A 15855-nucleotide genomic window follows, 5' to 3' on the forward strand; every position below is an offset into this window, starting at 1 on the left:
TGATGAGGGAAGCACCTGAGAAAACAGGGAGATACTAGGGTTTTAAACTCCACCATGGAAATATAGTATGGTTAGTTCTTAAACTATTTTCAACTTCATATGAATAGGAAGAGTTTTGAAAGAATAAAAACGATGTTTAACTTTTTGTTGTGTACACAAACTTTTCTTAGTTAAATTCCTGCATATGGAGTAGATATGGGGGTAACTTTTGCTTGGTATCTAGTACTGTACAGTTAATATGGATCATGTAATCCAGTGGGCATGCAATAATTTTTGTGATTAATTCGTTTTGAAAATGTTTCCAAACACTTCCCCACATTTAATGTGTGGAAGTGTGTGGAAGATGTTTTTCTTATAACTTGTGTAATTCCCTCAATAATATAGGATGTCATCATCAACTCTTGCTCACAAAAGGTCAGGCTTCTTTAGATGTTACAGACACCTTGGTTGACGATGAGTCAGACCGGTCACATCAATAAGAAATTTTTCAGACAATACTACTGTATGTCAGACACTACTGTTGAATTCAGCAACAGAGAAGAACTGCATTGATATAGCTAAGGCTTGAGGTGATGATACATAAAACTGTACATTTTTATTTATAAATTAATTTGATGCAATAAACATTTACCGGGTATAAGATGAATTTGGTTAAATGGTATTGCAAGGCAAAAGGAATTTGTCATTATGGTACAGTGCAGTTTACCAGATCTTGTTGTAACAAAAATTAGGAAGACCAGAAGTGGCAGTTGTTCTTGCTCTCTTAATAGAGTACAGAATGTTCAAGCTCAGTAGACTGCACTACATTATTCTTCTTTGACTGATCTCATACACCAGGTATGCCCACTAAACTTACCATGTTGCATCTTTGAATCTATTAAATAGTAATACTGAAGACTTTAGCAGATTGATACCAAATAGTGATGTTATTTAACTTTAAGCTTTTAGCATTACTTAAACGGAAGGTGCTTCATCATCTGCTAAGGTATTGTCAAATGTAGTGACATCTTACCCAATACCGGTATCTGCAGCCACTTATCTCACTGTAAGGCATAATGGTTCATAACATAAATAAGATATAATATGTATGTGAGAAGACAACCAATTCCTGTACCTTACTGTGATCTTCCTAAAAAGTGATAGTAGCTATTAAAATATAAGTTTATTTACATACATATTATAACTGATTACTGTAAGTTGTGTATTTTTAATTTAAATTCAAGTTAAAACTTATAAACAATCGCATAGGACTGGCAACTATAACCCAAGATGGTTCCTGTACCTGCAGATCACTTCAGTATGATACCTGATATAATATGAATATGTGATTTTAACTTTTAATGCCCTTTCTACAGTGGTAGAGAATCTCAGGCAGTTTTTATTGAATATTATTTTTGTTTACCAAGTACAGTACTGTACTAATAGCTTTGAAAAATCAGCACAGCAGTGGTAAGCCAGTACTGTAATTGTAAGCTTCATTGATTACAAAGTCTTTCATAGTTAAGCTGACAGTCATAGGCTCCCCCATATATGATAAAAGTAATGCATCATGTTGTTATCCCTGTCTTGTTTAGTCAGCCTTATGCTTTATGAAAAACAAGCTAACAGTATGTACAGTACTGTACATAGATGTCTTTTGTTGTCTTCACACACGAGGAAATTATAAGGATATGAATGCTAGAGAAACAATGAAAGACTTTTTGGTGTACAGGTATTCCCCAATTTATGAGAGGGTTCCATTCCTGAAAACTTCATAAATAAATTTTCATAAATTGAAGCACAATTTTCCATAGACTTCCATTGTAAAAGCTGAGATATGTTCCTCCAAAAAAAATATCTCTGGAAAATTGTAAAATTCTACAAAATGCAACAAAACATGTTTTTAATGATTTTTTGGGGTGTATGTACACTACACAATCATTATATGACAATATTAAACACCTTTACAACATAACACCTTTATTGTACATACAGTACTAATTAGCATAACAAAAAAAACTTGCATACACATTAGCTTTCTTTATTGAATTTTCCACATACTGTACAGTATTACATGACAGCAGTGAAGAGAAGTTGGACAATCAGGCTAAGTGAGGAGTGTACTTATCTTCAAGTGAGTTTGAGTTGTAGATTATCGTATATGGAGATTGTAGGAGAATGATAACACATTGAGGCCTATTTGTAGACTTAACAATATTACAAGTGTTAGAGAAGAATGAAATACAGCAAGTAAGCATGCTAGTAGTAAACAAAAATACTGTATTATTTTAGCTTATTTTCATAATTGCTTTGGAAAAAATGAAAGAAATAGCCCCCCCCCCCACCCCCAAAAAAAAACTTTGTAGTTTTTGATCAAAAATCACAGCATGGGACTTTTTTTTGCGTGTATAACTGAATTTTTAGTTAATCAGGCTTTCATAAATTGGGGACTACTTGTATATGATTTTATTTTGTTTTGCAATAAAATTGATATACTGTAGATTGCAGTGAAGCACACTTATCTGTCTACAGAGGTACAGTATAGCCATAGTCCAATGTACAGGCATTGTAATTCTGTTCTTTCATATTGTATTCATATATGTACACTTGCACTTGGTATGGTATGCTCAGGGTTGATCATAAAATGGTTAATCACTCATGCAGGAGCCCTGAATCTTACTCAGGAGGTTGCTGTATTACTTGGTAAGAGAGTGACTTAGCACGTGTATTGCAGTGTCAGAATTTATTAGAAATACAGAAATATAATAACATTCTCATGTGAACATGTATCTGTGTGTCTTTAGATCTTTATGTTTAATGCACAAACACGTATTGTGAGCCAACTGTTGACAGTTGTACTTTTTGTTGGGTGTAGTGAAACTGCCCAATTTCCAAACCACAACAATTTTTAGGAAGTTTCTGCATGAAATTCTGTCTATAATTTATGATAGTTTATCCTTATACCTGTACTGTAATGAAAACATTTATTTTACTAATAAGTGCCAGTATACTGTACTTAGAAGTAGCATAGTCGTTTTATGAATTAGGTGAAGATTTTTTCACTTGGAGAAAAATTGGGCTTACTGTTCTTTCTTCATGAACAAAAACTAGTTAGTCTAAATGCACAAATTACTATTTTTGTTTAATTTGTAAGAAGGGTGTGAACTTAGACAACCTTTTCCACTATACTGTACAGTAAGTCCTCGTTTAAAGTCGAGGTTACGTTCCTAAAAATGCGATGTTTTATGAAACAACGTTAAGCGGATCAATTTTCCCCATAAGAAATAGATAAAATATGGTAGTTATGTTCCTGAGCCTCCCGTTGCCCCATGAAATACATCACATATACAGAAAGTCATTGCCATTTCTAAAGAAATTAGTGCATACAGTACATATACTGTACAACTAACTAAGTTTGTATTGGTACTTACCGATGGGCGGAGGTGGTGGAGCGAGTGTGTGGTGGGTAGTGAAGCAGAGGAGGCGGGAGGGGGGGAGAATGGCGGGAGCGGAGGAGGAGGGCGGGAGCGGAGGAGGAGGGTGGTGAGTCACTGAGACTCTGGCCAGGCTGAGAGAGCATAGCGCAGCACCATAAAATGTAGTCTGTGACGGCGCAAAACGACGTAGTATCGGATCACTGGGACATTAAACGAATTTTTGGTCTCTAAAGTTTAGCGACGTAGTACCGAAACAAAGTTAAGCGGGACAACGTTAAGCACGGACTTACTGTACTTGTATTGTATATACAGTAAGTATGACGCTTTGTGTACTTAAACTTTTACCAGTTTGAGATTAGCCCTTGAAATATTCAGAACATGACTGAAAAGTTATTACAGTATAGTTCTAAGAGAAGTACCAGTATCATATTCCTCACACTACTTCACTAAGATGGATACAGTATCAGTATGGTGTCCTAAAATATTCATTGTAGAGTGGGAAAAAATATTAATCTTTCATCTGACAATCGTGACAATAGTTATACAGGTTTTGATCTTTAGATAGTTGTACTGACGTATAAATAGGTCATCATGCATTAGCAATCATGAAATTAACTTGTGACAAATTTTCAATTATCCACGTCACATAATAGTGTAAATTAAAATAGTAATTTACACTTTTATTGGAATGTGACTTAGCAGCTATAGACTAGAATTGTTTTAAAAGCAAGTTTAAAGCCTATTAATGGTAATGAAATAGTAATTTTTTCCCTGTGTGTTATCTTGGTCTCAGAAACAATTCTTGTGCTGTACTTTAAAAGCTAATTGTATTTTTTAAGTAATTTATTTAAAAATGAATGTGAATGTTCATTTAGAATAAGAGTGCAGTACATATACAGTAGTATAGTTTTAGGATACAACAACAGCTAGCATACATGTTTGAAGTATTAACTGTCCCCTGCCAGGAATACCATATCTGTTTCTCTTATGCTCACACGGACTTTATCAACAGGGTAGATGTCCAAGTCATTGGGATTATTGTACTCCAAGTTTTCACTTTACTGGCTTTGTGTCAGCTGAAGCACATCCTACTGTATTATGAAAAAATTCTGCTTTCTTAATTTGGATATGAAAATCCCTTTCTGAATTGGCTTATGTTAAGCGACGTGGTTATTACATCTCAGGTTAAGCCTGGTGTTTGGCTTCCCCTGAGATTTACCTACCAGTACCTATTTTACCTAACAGCCACAATAACTAGTGATGGCCCTGTTAGAGTAAGGAAACCAGTGGCCCATGAAAAATTCTGTCATTGTTCTTCATAATCTTGTTTGGGGTTTGGAAACTCATTGCTGTACTGTATTGCTCTTGCTCCCAAGGCACACAGACTGTTCCATAGGTGTCCCACCCTCTGCCTTATCTCACTTACAAGGATTAAGATTGAGCAATAAACAGCTTTTGAGCATCTGACTCCCTTCCTAACGTTTACCTATGATGAAACCCTTGAATGATGTTTGAGGATTATTTCCTATTTCTTATTCTAAGAAATCACAAAAGGGCACCAGCCTCATTATAAATACTTCTTCAAATTAGTTTGGTAATTTACATTCTTACTTTTTATGGTTACCATTTAAGGTAATTGATTAACTTACAGATTCCTTCAAGGTCAAATGTGGCTTCCCTCTTTTGGGAGTTTGTAAGCCTGATTCGGGTTTTTATTACAATGACCTGCTGGTTGTGGGCTGTCTGTGGTTGGCAGTATTTATTGCTGTAAAAAATCATTCAGTGTCTTGAGAGTTTTTTAGGAACTCTTGCAAATTGTATTGTCGAGGAGGTAATGTGTGATACACTTGGTGTGTGCCAATTTTAGTACTGTACTTATATAACTACAGTATATCCCCATTGGCTTACTTTAAAAACCCAGGTGATTTACAAATATCCAGAACATAGTGGGAGATTTACCTATCCTATCCTAACCTGTCTGTGATAAGTGATGCCAAGCCCATGTGGCAGATGCCTTGAGTACACACATATATTAATGGTTTACTTGCCAACATAGCTTGAATGTATGTTGCAATATCAGGGTACACCCTCATGTGCCTCACCTATTCCAATACCCCCCCCCCTCCCCTCAAAGTGAATATTCCTGGCAGTTTCTTGTTTAATGTTAATCAATTTGTCATTCTCCCTTCTATTTGAGACCTTGCATCTTACAAAGAAATTGTGGTACAGTACAAGATAAATCTAGCAGTTAGAAATACTGTACATAGATATGTTAGGTATTTTTTGTTTGTATTTTTTTCTCTAATTTTAATTCTTCTTCTTGTTAATGATATGAAATGACTTGGCCAACCTTGCAGGTGACAGTACAGGCACTTAGCACTAGTACATCTTGTACATAAGGTGGCTAAGAATTCCTATACCCTAAGCTGATTAGGCATCTCCATTTGATTATAATTTTAGTCCAGTTTTACAATACTTTATAGTCAATTATATTTTGTTTTGACCTAAAGAAAACCTTCTGTTTTCAAGATAACACCGATATAGGCAACTCAAGTTACTTAGTTTCAAAGCTGATTTTGTGTTTTATTATGAATCTTGGATCAGTTTTGTGATTCTTACCGCTTCATATATTCCCACTGTAGTACAATATGGTCACTATCAATTTGAATCCTTCAACAGATTCAACATGTGGTTACCTATGAAAACTTTACCCAATTGCTCACTATTTTTGGATAATCTTTATCCAATACTCCTATATCATAGAGTACCACTGACCAATACTTTAACTATGGACCATATCGTGAAGAACCAATCAGTAAAACTTTTATTATGGCTTTCAATTATTTGAAGAATTAAAAATTATCATGTTTTGAACAATACATTACATCTTGGGTAATTAATGACGACTGACCTGCGGCCGATTTTTCATATATAAAACGATTTTAAAGATACCAAAATTTCACTCATTTACAGTGGACACTGTTGTAGTGTGTGCAAATATGTTAAAAAATTATTATTTCTAAAGTTAACCTTACCAACATAACCAAACAAACCTACCTAACCTTATCTAACTTCCTAGAAGGGGGGCTCTGCCCCCAGGACCCCCCGATATATTAAACAGAAAGAACTTACTCTGATATGGTGTAATTTTATATTTTTTGTGGATGTGAGAGCAGCTGCCTGCATATGCGCTGATGCAGCCTGGGCGGCGGAGTGTTTTGTTATTGAAACGAGGAGAAGCGGTGAGCCATGGCATTGAGGAAGTGATGAAGAATTGTGGCGTTGTCTCAGTGAATGTGGTATAACAGGTAGCGAGTGAAGTAGTGCTTGTAGTGGTAATCCCTGTTGCCAGCCCTCAGAACCCAGGACTTTATATCCTTCCACAGCTATTCTACAGTGTTAGTGTGCGCTGCAGTAACAGGGTCAACAAAGTTTTTGCTGTGGTTAACCGTTTGGTGGTCATAATCTAAGGACCCCAAGTTCGAGTAGGCTTTCCAGCAATCACTGTAGATAGTGGTACCTGGCTGGATAAATTTCTGGCAAAGAGGAACTAGGGTGTCGGCATCTCATTTTCTCAACTGGCACAATGATCATGCGGCTCGATCCATGCTTGTTGTCGCCAAAAACCCAGACACCCTTCACTAAGTGGCCGCGTTAGAATTTCCTCTTACCAAATTTACCATAGTAAATTTCTATGATGTTATTTGGGCTGCCAATAGGTTCCAGGTTTTCCATCCAGTGCATACAGACCTCACTGCAAAAATATTTCCAGTCAACAACAGACTTGGCACATAAACCCAGTTCAATTTCACAGACTTGCTGTGAAAAGTACTATCTTAGAAATATATTTATAAATAAAAGTATATTACTGTACTGGGTTTAATCTTGGCATTTTCAAGCTAAGTTCCTTTATATATACTAGAACTGTAGCCACAATGCTCCAGCTGCTTGTTTTTTTATTGCAATGGAATACTGTAAATTTCTTTCGGGTCTGAAAGCACAGTGTGGACACACTCTTTTTGAAGGTACAATACCGTGGTCTTTGAAAAACTGAATGGTCCCATTGTCTTTCTCCCTGAAATTGCAAATTACGTCCATATAAGACCGGCGACAACCTTCACACGTAATACTGAAAATGAAACTGACGCAGGAAAGAGAGGCGAGTCGGCAAAGAGCGGGGCCGCATTACCACCGGGAAGACAAAGTAGTGTGCACCTAGGCGCCTAATTTTCTGCAAAATGAAGCATTTTCATAAGAAATGATTATCATATCAGAACTCACTGATGAAAGTAAATTAAGAAAATAGACAGTAAAACAAATAACTCGTCCTCGGGTCAGTCATCAAAATAAACCATTTCTTGCAATATCCAGGGATAATCTCTGAGACAAGTTTCAACATTACAGTAAAAGAGAACTTACATATTATAAGTTAACTTTTAACTCAGGAACTGATACTATGGACTAAACCATGTGACTGACTTGTGCATACTCACCACACTTTACCTCAGCTGCAATTTCCTTAAGAATTAGGTATATATTTCTACAGTATAGATTCAGTCATAAGCAAGGGATAATGGTCTTGGGGCAATGCTCTTCAGTAACAACTCTGATACATTTGTTTCATTTTGTGGTTAAAAATAGTAGGAATGTATGACTGATAATAAACTTTCACTTTTTGTGTTGCAAAATGCTGTAGTTCTGTACATAGAGGTGTAGAGGCCATGGTATGCTAAAGCTTAGAAATAATTTTGTATGAGTACTGTCAGTACACTAAGAACTACCTATTATTGTCTTCAGTCACACTGATTTGGTAGGATTGTATTATGGTATGCAAATAATGTCACTACAAAGATCTGGACTTAGTGTAATTTCATTAAAGTATAGAAGTTTGATCATTGTAGAATCAGGATTAGATTTACTCTTTCCAGATAGACAAAAACCTCTGACACAAGAAGAATTATTACACTTCTGAAATTAAAAGCAATACAAGTATACTGTACTTTACTGTATAATGTATGTAACTTTTTGTTTCCAGTGACTGAATCTTTACTGATTTCCTCAGTATCAATTCCTGTACTGTATAATATGCTAGTACAGTACAGTAGAGTATTTGAAATTCATGCCTCATTTTCATAGTGTTTCTTTACATAAGAAATGCATTATTGTTCCATCTTTTGGATTCATTCTGATAGAGTAATGTTAACACTGAAAAGTGATATACTTTATGTATACACTTCTATTATACTGTACTGTATATTGATTACTGGGGGTGCTACGATGTTGACATACGGTACTCATCATTTATGTAATATAGGATCTAGATTCAGGAATGAAGAACTAGTATATGACAAATGTTCTCATTCTTATTATTGTTAATAAGTTGCCTCACCCAGAAGCAGGTAACTTTGGGCAATTATTCTGATTAATTGTTATTACTACAGCACAGTACAGTATTTGTAATATCCAGTCATATATAGTTCAACAATATCACTAACATGTGTAAAAATTCTATACATTTAATGGGAAAAAAATTAAATGGAAGAAATAGTTTGTCCAATATTTGAAACACTGTTACTGGCATTAAAGGTTGCCCTAATACTACAGTAAAGTACAGTAGTATATAATTACTGTACAGGTACTGCATAATAAGTGTAGTATTGTATGTACCTGTATTGAGTGTATGAGTTGCAGAAGAGCTCAGATTACCTGTATAGTACTGTAAAATCATATTGATTGTTCATTTATTACTGTATCAAGAAGAGGAAAATTGTGCTAATGAATGAAATACAGTCAGTCCTCGACTTACGACAGGGTTAGGGACCGACGACCAAGTCGTAAGTTGAAAATGCAAAAATAATACATAATAAATCTAAAATGGGTGTCTCATTTTCTTCTCAGCACCACAAGAACTCTCACTTTTACGCTTGCCAGCCATTTTAAAGGGAATTACAAACGAAAATTTTGTCAGTACACAGCGTAATCACTAACGTTGGGACTCAAAAAAAAGTTATTTTAAAAATATTTTATACGACTGCGGCGGTCGTATGTCCGGGTGTTCGTAAGTCGAGTAGGTCATAAGTCGAGGAGTACCTGTAAAGTTTTTGAGAGTGATTTTGTGTTTGACTGCTTTAATGACTTATTCAAGTACTACAGTATGGTAACTAGTTACAATCTTCTGTAAATTATGTCATTGTTTTATATAATTTAATTTTTACTTATTACTTTTATATTTTTCACTGTTTACTATTTTTGTACACTTTAATATATGTCTTTCATGTACAGTACTTTTTTATTTGACAATGAAAGTGTTTGTTTCTGTATTTTCACTAGAATGTATTTATATCAACAAGATGCAGCAGCCTGAAGATACGGGTAGTGGAGATATATTAGTTAGTATGTAAAAATGTTGGCACCCAGCTGTGATCAGTACTGTATCTGATTCTAGTTGGATCAAAACACATAAACAGTGATCATAGTTGGGTCAAAACACAATCATATTTTCTCATTATATATCCATTACTTTATGTAAGTACAGGTAGTCTTGTCAAGGACAAAATAATGACTCAAGTTAATTACAAGATGTAAATAGGCTAATGATAATATGTATATACCTGTAGTACAGTCATGTAATAAAGAAACAAACTATTTTGTAATTTAATTCATTATCAAATTTTAGGTAAACTACTAACTGCCGTGCCCGCTTATACCTAGTTTTACTTGCAAGAGAGGTCAAGTCAAACCCAAAGGCATTTTACCACTAAGCAAAGTCAAAATTAAAAATGTGAGTAGGAGTCTCGGACCTGGGGCTTGAAGATGGTAGTTATGCAGATTCTCACCAGGATAAAGTGGAAGCGTTGAACAGTTTCTTTTCCTCGGTGTTCACATGAGAGGATGCGAACAATCTTCTTGCATTTGAGGACAGACTGTTCGACACAGCGCTGACCCGCATTTTGTTTTCAGAAGAGGTTATAAGAAATAAATTGTCAAAGCTAAAGGTTCATATGAGTCCTGGCCCTGACATGGTGCATCCCAGAGTGCTAAGAGAGTTGTGCAACGCATTTGCTGAGACCCTGAAGATCCTGCTCTGTAAATGCCTGGATGAGCAAAAGGTGATTGGAAAATGGCTTATGCGAGTCCTGATTTTAAGAAGGGCAATTGTCACTCCATGAATAATTATCGACCAGTGAGCCTGACCAGCATAGTATGTAAAGTACTTGAGAACATTATAAGAGATGCCATGGTGGAACATCTACTACGAAACAACCTTGTAAAGGATTGTCAACATGGTTTTCTGCTGGGAAGCTCCTGTTTAACACAATTACTCAAGGTACTGGATGTTAGGACCCAAATTCTGGAATAGGGTGGTAATATCGACAATATATACCTAGATTTTGCCAAGGCTTTCAACAGTGTACCCCATGAAAAGCTGAAAATTAAACTGGAAGGCTACAGGATTTGGGGAAGTGTCCTTACGTTGATCGGAGATTTTTTTCTGATCGAAAGTAGTGTGTGGTGATTAATGGCATGAAATCGTCATGTGTACCCGTGACAAGTGGGGTACCACAGGCAGAGCCATCCCTAGGGTATGGCAACCAGTGCGACCGCCCCGCGCTAGTGGGGGGGCCCCGCAGCCCTTACCTCACCCAACACCAGAAATAGTGATTGCGTTAAGCGGACCTCACTAAAGTACCAGAGATGGCCTTGAAATTTCTTGAGAGTCACTGCCGAAATCTTTGGATGGATACTGTGGTATCGTTGGAGCTCCTTCAACAGCCAGAGGTCTTGTGCGGGAGCGAGCTGGGCCACAGGAGCGAGATACCAGGCCTTAAGATATACCTTGATGATGAAATTACAAACCGCTTTTAGACCTGCTTCCTCCCGTAGAGTCAGCTTGAACTGAGCCCGGAACATCCAGAGTTTCATAGAATAGATGGCTTTAGCCATCCACCGAGCGCGATGGAGGCCTCCTGGTGCCTTGAAACTGATACCACGAGGAGGAACCCTACCAAGGAAGATTATCGATAGCTCCATGAGCTCTCGGTAGTCGTCCCTGGGCTGGTGAATTTCAAGTTGTTCTGTCGCAAACTAGTAACAAGGGATCTGGACATGTGTCCATCACCGTAGAGGGGATGCTTTTGTCAATTAAACTCCATTTCTGCTGGAAACGTTTAAACATTAGACTATCTGGACCTGTCGATATACCCACCACTGCCGTGAAGGCTGCTTCCAAAACAATTTCAAGTATGTGATGTCGACAGGCAATATGTAAGAGTTCCTCCATTTTCTGCTCCAACAGAGTACAGGCTCCATTCATTCCACCTGTATTTGTGGCTGTCGTGTCAAAACACATCGCCACAACATTGTTTTTCACCGACCATTCTTCAATAGCCTTATTGACAATATCCGCCATAGACTTTCCGGTGCCAGACAGTAGTTTCGGGATGCCGGGGAGTTGGGTTGCATTGCCTCCTGAAACCAGGATTGGGAGACAGTCTACGACATCCCAGCCAATGATGTCAGTCATCATTTTGCCACCCCAATGGATGACCTCATGTTGCATTTATTGGTGAAAATTCAACACTCGGTAGCAACCTACAAATATTCTTCAATCCAGCTGAATTTTTTACTGAATTATTTATTACATATAAGGAACATTTAGGGAAGGTGCCACATTTAAAAATCGGAACTTAATTTTTTGGGACCACACACACATATATATATATATATATATATATATATATATATATATATATATATATATATATATATATATATAATTCTACAATATTTATACATAAGTTTTTAAATGTTTGAGTAACTAGTATACTTTACATAACCCATAAATAGGAATCAAGCTCCTCATAAAATCCATTGACTACAAATATCTTTGTTAACTATACGATTAATTTATGCCTTTTATACCTTTAGCATTTTCTATGGTCACTTAATTTATTTACCTGGTGCTGTAAACTTATCACACCAGAGAAATTAATTGTTCAGCTTTTCACTTTCGCTTCCTCGTAAACGTATCTATGGTACAGTGACAGTTGACCCAGTGTCCAGCAGCACCTCTACCCGATCGGTGTACGCTTATTGTGTTCCCTATTAGGACTGTTTGTCAACTTCACCTATATGTGTTACTTGTCAGTTATTGAAGAACTTCAGAGATGCTCGTGCTGGAGCTACACAATCCCGGATGGAACGAATGCGGTGAGTTAAATTTACTTTTATTTATGTCTCGTTTCAAGTGTTCTAGTTCTACCGTCCGATCCCCAATTCTAACCAAGCGTGACTAACCAACGCCGACTTCGAGGTTACTGTCGTGGTCCGTTTGTAGTTTGTCCGTTCAACACTTAACCATTCTTATTGTGCTACAGCGTCCACTAAACACGTGAGCCTTTGAGTTCCCCCAGTTGAGACGTTCGGCCTCTTTCAAGACCAGACTTAACCAACACTGGAGCAGGTTCAGATACATTCAGGAGCCAGTGCATGCCCAGTACTTGCCAACAGTGCGTAACAGGGACGTGACCGATCGCCCAAGCGGCTAACGAGCTTATCAGTGGTGAAGAGGATAAAAATAAAAAAATAGTAAGAGAAAATCTAAAAATAAAATGGATCACCTGAAGAATTGTCATCCCAGAGTTGGCAGGGTGACAATTCTTCAGGTGGGGTAGCCTAGGGTGATGAATCTTCAGGTGGCAACACCTGGGGTAACAATTCTTCAGGTGGGGTAAGGACCCTCCATGGTTAGGTTAGGTTTATATTTTTTTTCTTTAAACTTTTCACAATAAAGATGCATAACACAAAGGAATATATTTATGTTAGGTGGGCTGGGGTGACGATTCTTCAGGTGGAACAGGCTGGGGTGACAATTCTTCAGGTGGGATATCCTGGGGTGACGATTCTTCAGGTGGACATTCTGGGGTGACGATTCTTAAGGTGATCCAATAAAACAATAATTTATAATTAATATAAAAATTTGTCCTCTTTAAATACTCACTATAATGATAAGAACATTGTTGAAAAAATGAACGAAATCGAACAACTTCTAGTGGTAGTGCTGTTCTCAAATTACCGTTATTTTTGTCACAAAACATTTACTTAAGACTTTAACTTTTATTTTCATGCAAGTCTAATAATGTTGCTTGGCTTCTAGTGTGATGTCAGTCCCCCTCACTCGTTTGTTTACAGGGGGCTCGTCATATAAGTATTCCATAAATAATTGCATTAATTTTATCCTCTTGGCCACTGGAGATATTTGTTGTAATATTGTTTTACTTTGATTCCATAGTATGTTTACTATTGCGAGTTTCCTTTTGTCGAATGTAAACAAACACAGGGTGCCATACTTCACAAAACCTGACAAGCCCCTGTAAACACACTAGTGAAGGGGACTGTACATAGGGTATATAGAGCTTTCCCGTTATCCCGGCAGGAATGGTCTATCGGGAAGCATAACTTTTATATTTGAGTGGTCTTGACTCGTTGCCTTAAAAAACAAAAACAATAAATCATCCAGTCTTGCCAATGTAACCGCCCATTTAATTATGAATGTTGTTTGGGCCAGTCAATCACACAACCTAACAACGTCTGCGCTTGACAAGTCAGGGTTTGAGGTAGGGGAAAAGATTGCCATAGGGCGGCCAATGCGTAGTCAGTGACTGGCAGTGTCTTCGCGCTCTGAACTGATGATTGTGTAATAGGTTGGTAATTATTGACGACTGCGTTGTTATTATTTATTATCCAATTAAAACTTATCAGTTACCTTCCCCCCCCCCAAAAAAAAATATCTTGTATTTTGAAGTTGAAAATAAGGCAACACTTTGATAGAACATTTAACTTACGAGGTGTAGATTTAAGTCGTGAAAACATAAAAAGAGAGGCAACTAAGGAATTGAAATCGCTGTGCACGTAAATAGGAAAGGGAAACAGAGAAATGAATATTGTTTGGAATTGAAATAGAATGGAAAAATTTCGATGTTTCAGATATCTAGGAGTTAATATGTCAGAGGATGAAACAATGAGTGCCGAATTCAATCACTCAGTAGCAAAAGAAAAGAAAGTACCTGTGTATAGTAATGGTTGTGTTAAAAAATGTTTGCTCATATCTTTAGCCGCTTGGGCGGTCGGCCACATCTTTGTTACACAGTTACACCGTTGGCATGTACTGGGCATGTACTGGCTGAAGAATGTATCTAACTGCGTCAGTGAGCTCACGCTTGGTGTTGTCACAATGTTCTCTGGCGGAGTGTTCCACGAGTTCACAACGCTCTATTGTCAAGTTAAGTATCATTATTTGTGTACTGGACTCTTAAGCCAGAAATAATACTTGGTAGCGCTTCTGAATTTGGTAGTACTGACTTCATTCTATTCTTAACAATTGCCTTGTTTACGAAACTCACCGTATTTTGTGGGGTGTGGCCAGAGATGAGGGGGAGGTGTCCAGTTGCCCCCCTGGTTCTGTACTGGCACACTTTCCTCCACTACTTTCTCACTAAATGTTGATATTATATTCAGTGGGTGAATCCTAAATATATATATTTGTTATTTCTTCCTCCCGGAGAGTAATGTTTGATTCTCATCACCTCAAGAAGACTTTATTAATTGAAAAATATATGTCAATACAGAAATGTCTGCATAATAACAGTAACAATTATATAATAGTAACAATAATGAACTTCTTGGGTGATTTAAAAAAACAATATTGGTATCAATTACTTGTGCAGTATATCGCAGCACACTATCCAGTCTCTACTCCCTTCTATTAAGGAGTGCAGCCATAAAGGTCTGCTCTTTATTTCAATCTTCAGTCAACAATTTTGATTGGTTCATGTTTCTTGGCCATTATATACAGTTGTCCCCAGGTGTGTTGTTACCTCTAGCCACACAAACAGCACAGCACTGCCACATGAGCAAGGGAGGCGTGGTTTGGGGTAACAACACACCTGGAAGCGACTCTACCTCTAGATCTTTCTAATACAGTAATTACATAACTTTTCTATTGTAAAAAAAATCGTCAAAATAGAAGGAAATTTAATTTATTAGTGTACTGTAGTAGGCAGCTACCAAACAGGGATGTACTACCGCCTGGGAAGACATTGGAAGCATAATGTGTTGTTTAATGGTAGACCCTGCTGCCATATGGCATCACGAAAATTGTGACAAGTCCCAGGTTGCTGTTGTGACTTTCTGCCTCTTTACACACAATTGCAGGGTCTCAATTGTTTCTCTTACCAATGACAACACAACATACATAAATTGTTTCTCACTCTTGATCTTTTTTTTTTATTTCTTTATGGTTCTTTATTATTATTATTATTATTATTATTATTATTTGTATTATTATAATTGCAGTGTTGTTTTTATTATTATTACTGTTATCGTTATAATTATTTTATTTTTATTTTTGTATTTTTTTAATTTTCTTATCTGAATTATT

The sequence above is a fragment of the Homarus americanus genome, unplaced genomic scaffold, assembly GCF_018991925.1.
Source record: "Homarus americanus isolate GMGI-L3 unplaced genomic scaffold, GMGI_Hamer_2.0 scaffold8148, whole genome shotgun sequence".
NCBI classification, from domain to species: Eukaryota; Metazoa; Arthropoda; class Malacostraca; order Decapoda; family Nephropidae; genus Homarus; species Homarus americanus.